Raw genomic sequence first — 7,986 nt, 5'->3', positions numbered from 1 at the left:
ACAGTGAGGATGATAAGATGTCACAAGTCAAGGCCTGGGACGAGTGCCCTGGTTCCGGCAGCGCTGTCCCAGTGCTGTGACAGCTACACAGGGATCACCTCCTGACTCCAGCTGTGCAGGGAGGCCACTCCCCACTCGGATGGTGACAAGACACAAAAGCAGCTTTTTCATTTCAAGTGGCACAAAAAGCAACAGGAGGAAAACTGAAAGGCTGGAGCGACCCCAGGAATGCGCTGCCAGGCTGTCACGGATGCTGCCGTCCAGCATCCTCCTTCCTGAGCAGCACTGAGGCTTCCACGGCTCCTGCCTTTGCTCAAATTCTACCTCAAAGTCCCAAATGACAGCCTGGGGCTGGATAGAGGATCTGCTTTGCTGTTGAGCAGCCCCAGCGGGAGCTGTTTTCCCACTCACACAGGAGTCTCAGCAGTTTCTGGGCCCCACACCCAAACCAGATGAGGCCTCTGCTGTCCCCTCTGCTTCTCCAAGGGACATCCCAGAGGGTTTAACACTGCTCACGCACCGGTCAGAGGGCCAGGGAACTCTGAAGGGCCAGCACTTCTAAACATACTTAAAAAATAGTGTCATCATGTGTAATCTAAAAAAAAAGAGAGACCCACAGTACTAAATTGCAAAGTTGTAGAAATTGGCCATTAAATGTTCAAAGCAGCTGAAATGCAATTACAGTAACAGGCATGAATCAGGATAACCCTGGGCTTCGCAATATTTCAATCCAACTCTACTTTTTCCTTTTTTCCATTTTATTTTAATGATATATACATTAACTTATCAAGGACTAATGGAAATTACAAACCCTGGAATCACAGAATCACAGAATCATGCAGATTGGAAAAGACTTCCAAGTCTGACCAATCACCACTTTGGCAACTAGACCATGGCACTAAGTCCCATCCATGCATTTTTTTGAACACTTCCAGGGATGGAAACCCCACCACTACCCTGGGTAGCCTGGTCCAGGGCTTTACAACCCTTCCAGTGAAGAAATTTTCTTAATATTCAACCTGAACCTCTCCTGGCCCAGCCTGAGGCCGTTCCCTCTCCTCCTGTCCCTGTTCCCTGGGAGCAGAGCCCGACCCCCCCGGCTGCCCCCTCCTGTCAGGGACTTGTGCAGAGCCACAGGGTCCCCCCTGAGCCTCCTTTGCTCCAGGCTGAGCCCCTTTCCCAGCTCCCTCAGCCGCTCCTGGGGCTCCAGCCCCTTCCCAGCTCCATTCCCTTCCCTGGACATGCTGGAGCCCTTCAATGACAATGACACCTTCCACAGCATGTCCTTGACAGCCACAGAGCCAAAGGTGTCAGTGTTAAACTGTTGGCCTGATGGATCCAACAGTAATTTATTAATTATTTTTTCAATTTCCCATCATTCTCCAATTAATCTCCTCTAAGTTTATTCTTAGCCTAAAGCCTTATTGTAGGATATTTTTTATTTCAGTCACTAATGAAAGTCACCAGAGGTGACCTAAGATGCTTCTTAACTGACCCCCTGCCTGGTAGCGGTGCAGGGGCTGGAACACCAGTTCCCATTGCTCCAGGAGGCTGCAAGTACAGCATCCTCCTGGCCAGAGGAACCAAGGAATTGCTCAGCTTTGGAGTTTTAATGGTGCAAGTTCCTGTGGGTGGGAATTCCCAGCAGGCGCAGCCCTGAGCAGGTCACCAGGCTGTGTCTACAGGAAAGAATTATCACTGAAGATATTCAGTTAAAATAATATGATCTTCTAATGATATTTCAAGCAGCTTCTCCGATCCAACAGCCTCTTGCCCTCTCTTTGCCTGCTGTTTCTCTAATTATCCAACCTCAGGAGGAAGGTGATTAAGTGCTTATTAGGGAAAATAGATATGGTTTATTACGAAAAGCATTTTTTTTCAGGCAGCTTTGTTGTAGCAACACAGCACATGACACAGGTTAGAGTTGTGTCAGTTTGCTTTTTCAGAGAAAAGACAGGTTCAGCAGAAAATGTGTTCAACCTTTTACTTATTTTTAGCTCACAAGGCAAACAATGTCACGGGATGGTTTGAGTGGGAAGGGACCTTGAAGTTCACCCCATTCCCACCCCCTGCCATGGGCAGGGACACCTTCCACTATCCCAGGCTGCTCCAAGCCCCATCCAACCTGGCCTTGGACATTTCCAGGGATCCAGGGGCAGCCCCAGCTGCTCTGGGCAGCCTCTGCCAGGGCCTCCCCACCCTCCCAGGGAACAATTCCTTCCCAATATCCCATCCAGCCCTGCCCTCTGACAGTGGGAAGCCATCCCCTGTGTCCTGTCCCTCCATGCCTTGTCCCCAGTCCCTCTCCAGCTCTCCTGGAGCCCCTCTGGGCCCTGGAAGGGGTTCTGAGCTCTCCCTGGAGCCTTCTCCCCTCCCGACTGAACAGACCCAGCTCTCCCAACCTGGATCCATAGGAGAAAATGAAGAAGCCATATTAATCTAATATTAATCTCATAGAGATTATTAGTCTGTTAAAGAAAATAATATAAACATCCATAAACCAAGATTTCCAGACATTCTGCCCACACTGAACTCCTGGCACGTCCTCAATACCGATGGCTTCAGCTTTGACTTGCAGGTGGCATCCTTGCAGAGCCAGGCTCAGCCAGCTGTGCTCCTACCTGGAAACACGGTCCCCAAAGCCATTTTCAGTGTTTGCTCAAAAATGTTGTCTCTGTTCCACTGAACTTGAAGTTCTGAGTCCCCCAAATCTTCATATCTGAGTAGTCCTGTGATAATCATCTTGATGGGTAGCCAAGACAGTGTCCTCGAGCTGCTTCCCTGCAGCAAAGCACTAATGGCACATCTTGTAAAATGGGGTTATTACAAGACAAAAAAATCCTAAAATGAGGCTCTTGCAAAATGTTCTGGCCAAAATGATATGTATGTAATAAAAATCTCATTATTTTCAAATTATTCATCTACTTTGCAAGGGAATGAGTCACAGCATCTGTTTTGGGGCCCCATCAGGATGACTGGCAGTGGGTGCCTGTCTCCTGGCACATTTGAATCAGGGGGTGGCCCTCACGCTGTGCTGACCCCAATGTCACCTGCTGCCACTTGGCTTGAATGAACAATGAAATAGCACTTGTTGGATGGGAGCAGGAAGAATGGAAACACCTACACATGGAGGAACAGAGTGTAAATACTGTGGTCAGGGTCAGAATTCTTTTCAGGCATTCATCAAAAACCCAGGAGAGCAAAATGAGTGAAACATTTAAATAGGATGAAAGATGAAAACCCAAACCAAATGGAATGAGAAGAGCTGGTTTTGGGTAAAAAAACTGGCCAAGGGAGCCAGTTTGGAGCCCTGAGAAAGCAAACACCCATGTGTTCTGTGGTCTGACTATTCTTACTTAACCAGGACTTGGTGTGCTGACTGTTTTTTTAAAGACATATCTAACCCTGCCATCAGTTTTTCATCATAACAGAAACAGCCTGCAAAGGCTGAGATGGCTGTTGGGGCCACAGGAGGGAAGTGTATTAAAGGTCACTGTGTGGTACCAGGGGCAGCAAAGGACCTGGCACACCTTTGGTTTTGCTGTTTCTCTCTGTTCCAGGTGGGGATGGCTCCAGGACTGCAGCTCATGTACAGGATGGGCACGAAAGCCAGCCTCTGGAAAGGTGACCTGAGGGACCAGGGTGGGATGACCCAGGACAGGATGCTCTCACCTCACCACCACCATGTGCAGATTTTAACACAGCCAATAACTCAAGGGACATTTGTGCTGCAACTGCAGCCCAAGGAATATCTTCCCACACCAGGCACCTCTTCTCTTTCCATAAGAAGCCAATTGGTAACTCAGTGGCTGTGCCTCAGATGGTAAGAGAGGTTTGGAAAGGACTCGTTGGGCTTATAGGGTCAGCTGTTGGTGGCAACAGCATCAGGGGATGGCAGCTCTGGGAAGGATGACCCAGAGCCTCGGGACTTGAGCTGCTGGAAGCTCTGGTGTTCTCATGTTTCAGCCCAGACTTCTCATGGCCATCGGATACTTGTTTTCTTGTACATCACCCTTGCTCTTAAGGGAGATGTGTTTACTGCTGTGTTTACTCCCTAAGTTTCACAAAGAACAACTGTATCTTTTCTCAGCATTCAGGTTTTCTGGCTAAACAAATTATTTCAAGATTCTTGTACAAGAAAAAAATCAGGATTAGCCTATAATTACTTTCCAGTCACATTTTAAGTTTGTGTCCCCTGATTAAAAGTGACCAGAGCTGCATGCATAATCCCAGAGAAGGTGCAGCAGAGCCTTCTATAATGGCATTAACATTCCCCCATCTCCTGGAAATACCTCCAGGGATATGTGATTTTTTTCAGATCTGCTTCAGATTGGGAGTTTGTCATCATCTCGAGATCAACAAATACACCCAGATTTTTCCCTTCTTCTGTCATTTCCAACTGATGAGCTCCCAGCTTGCAGCAGAGATTCTTGTTAGCAATTCCCAAGGGCATGACCTTGTACTTTCCACTATTAAATTTCATCCCATTTCCAGTGTGCCAGCACTCCATGCTATCCAGCTCTTCCAGCAATACAGCTATTCCTGCTGCACGGCTGGTGCCTCCCAGCTTTGTGCCATCAGCAAATGCCATCAGCTCACTCCTACCTTTTGTTCTGTCTGAAAAATATTGTGCAAGAGCAAAAGCACACACGGGCCAGGCTGTGGTCCTGGGATCCGGGGAGGTGAGGCTGGTTAGAGGGAACATGGGAATCCAGGCACTTTCTGCCCACTCTTCCCTTCCTAATCTCACAAATTCCCTTTGTGCATCCACAGCTGGTGTGTGTTTGAGGTGACTTTCCTACCCTTTTCACCTAGCTATCTTTTTTTATGGACCTGCTTTCCATTAATTTATTGAATAAATTAATAAATCTATTCTATATCCATGTCTAGGAAACAATTATCAGGAGTTTAATCTTCATTAAAAGCAATCAATCTTTAGTAAAGACACAATGCATTTTTACTTTACATTTTTAAACTTACTTGTCTGTCCCCATGACACCCCAGCTTTTTCCTTTTTGTTTTATATTTTAAGCTTTTAATGCTCTTGAGGTCACACTAACAGGTGTCTAAATGACTGGATTGCTTTACTTCCTCCTGCTTAAAACCGACCAGTGCTTCAGGAGTTCCTCCATAATTCATTACCACCCTCCACCTCCCAGATTAAAACCCCTGTACTGGATGAGTGAGGATACGCTCCAGGTCCTTCAGGACTCTGGGTTTGGGAACCTTGTTCCCTGAGCTGTGTGTCAGGTTCTCACAAGCCTTGCTCTCCCTTTGGGTCCAGTAATTTCCATTTCCATAAAATAATTCTCATCCTTTGCCCTGATCATCATGGAAAATAGAAGCAAAAGTCATTTAACATGGGGCCATGTATTAAAAAATAGATGGGAACACAAGATATGGAGGGGTTTGGGACACAAGATACGGAACGTCTCCATGCACTGTGTGTGACCAGATTGGTAAAGATAAAATATATAAATATAACAAGCAGCTGGAAGTGCCAGCTTTTCCTGCCACAGGGATGGCACTGCAGGATTTTCCCCTCTTTAAGGACCAGAAGGAGCACCCAGCAGGTTCTGCTGTACAGGAGCCCCAGGTCTCCAGGATCCAGCTTCCCAAAGTAGGTCACATTTGATCTCCCTCCAGGCGCACTGCAAAAGGCAACATTTAACAGGGACTTCTCAAAATTCGTATTTTGTTTGCTGATGCTGCCAACACACATCCTTTTCAGCTACAGCTCTACTGGCTCTACATATTTTCATTGCTTTCCGGTGTAAACAGGCCAGCAATCCTGTTTTTCCCTTCAGTTACCTGTACTTCTTCCAAAGTTCCTCTGAAAGTACATATTGACATTCACATCACATTTGCATTCAGATGATGGCTTGTTGTTGGAAAAAATCCTTTTAGAGGGGCTGATTGACTTCCTTTCAAATGTTTGCTGTCCCTGACCAAGGGAGCCGAACCAGAACACAACTCACTGCGTGGCTCATATCTGAGTGTGAAGACACAGGATCCTGTATTTTGCATTGTTCCCTCTGAACATTTATCCTCCTTCCAGCTTAGACATAACCTAATGACAGGCTGAAGTCCATCTGTTACAATGACTAGCCTTGGACTCAGAGGGAGAGTCCTGTGGATAATTTAGGAGTGCATTTTATAGCTACTTGCAAGCATTTCATTTCAGATCAAGGCGAACATGAGGAGCAGGTGGAAATCTCCTGCAAAAGTACAACCTGACCTACATACGGTATTGTAAATTAAAGATTTGTATAAAAATAAAACATTAATGATCCATCACAGTTGCAACAAAACCCAGATATAAACCTTGCTGCTGGAAAGGAGCTCCATTGCACAAGGCTTAGCTAGAGCTTCATTTTGGAACCAGCAACATTCCTGCCACCTCCAACACTGCTGCCACTCTCCAGCTTTCCTGTGTTTTCTGTAGCTTAACGCTCACAGGCCTTTTACTTCATCACTGGTCTCTCAGTTTCCACGTGGTTTTTGGCAGTCCTGCCTTGTGCTGGCTCCCAGCTCCCCATTACCTCATGCTTTAGGAGCTGCGGGCTGTGCAGGGTGGCTTGGACAGAGCGTGTCCTGGTGGTGTAGGGCCACACGTGTTCCTACAGCTGAGCTGAATGTCACCAAAGCAATGCAGGAAACATTGGCCAGAAGACCTTGTGCACCAGAATGGCTTCTGTAGATCACAGAACGTTCTGAGTTTAATGGGATCATCAAGTCCAACCCACAGGTGAATGGCCTGTATAGGGATTGAAGTCACAGCCTTGGAGTTATCAGCATCATGCTCTGACCAACTGAGCTAATCTCAGGTTATAGTTGAACAGTGTGTTTCTCCAGGGGTTTTTGAGGATCCTAAGGAGGATGGATGGCAGTGGATTCTGTGAGGTGTGGGTACACACACCTCAGCCCCCCTCAGCACACCTGACTCACAGATTGGCTGAGGTGGCTGCCAAACCTCTGCTGAGAGGCTGCCTGTTCCACAACCTTGCTCAGCCAGTGCTGGGCTTATGGACTCCACAGGGGGATAACAGGGAAGGGGTGAGGTGGCTTCACAGAGTCACAGAACCACAGAATAGCTGGGGTTGGGAGGCACCTCTGAAGATCACCCAGTCCAACCCGCTGGAGATGGTTACCTTGAGCAGGTGACACAGGAACACGTCCAGGGTTTGGATTATTCCAGATAGGGAGTCTCCATGCCCTCCCTGGGCAGCTGGTCCAGTGCTCCGCTCAATGGATAGCTCTTCCTCATGTTGAGGTAGAACTTCTTGTGCTTTAATTTATGGCCATTGCTACTCGTTCTGCCTCTGGGCACCACTGAAAAGAGTCTGGTACTGGCCCTCTGACACCGCTTGGAGATATTTGCACGAATTGATGAGATCTCCTCTCAGTCTTCCCTTCTCCAGACTAGCCAGGCCCGGCTCCCGCAGTGTCTCCTCCGAAGCGAGATGTTCAGTCCCTTATTCACCCCTGTGGCCCTGCCTTTCATCCTCTGAGGGGCCGAGGGATGGCAGCCGCCTCCTGAGGGCAAGGCGAGCGCTGAGGCAAGCAGGGCCGCGACGTTACAGACCAGAAAAAAACTTTTCACTGTCCGGGCGGTCAGGCCTTGGAAGGGGCTGCCCAGGGAAGTGGTGGAGTCGCCCTCCCTCGGGGTGCTCAAGAGGCGTCTGCATCTGCTGCTGGCTGATGTGGTGTGGTGGTTTAGGGGTTACGGTGGTGCTGCTGGGCTGACGGCTGGTAGAGATGATCTTAAACCAGTAGGTGATCTTAAACCAGTAGGTGATCTTCCAGCCTTGATGACGCCGTGATTCCACGATTCCGTCATTCCCTGATTCCAGGATTCCACGGTCCCCCCAGCGCGGGCCGGGGGCCGCCCCCCCATGCCCTCAGGGCGGAGGGTGGGAGCGGCGCGCGCCTGGCCCCGCCCCGCGGGGGAGGAGGGAGGAGGCCTGGCGGCCGCCATGTTGTTGT

This window comes from Corvus cornix, chromosome 15 (assembly GCF_000738735.6).
Source record: "Corvus cornix cornix isolate S_Up_H32 chromosome 15, ASM73873v5, whole genome shotgun sequence".
In the NCBI taxonomy this organism is placed as follows: Eukaryota; Metazoa; Chordata; class Aves; order Passeriformes; family Corvidae; genus Corvus; species Corvus cornix.
Note: the sequence above shows the minus strand (reverse complement) of the source record.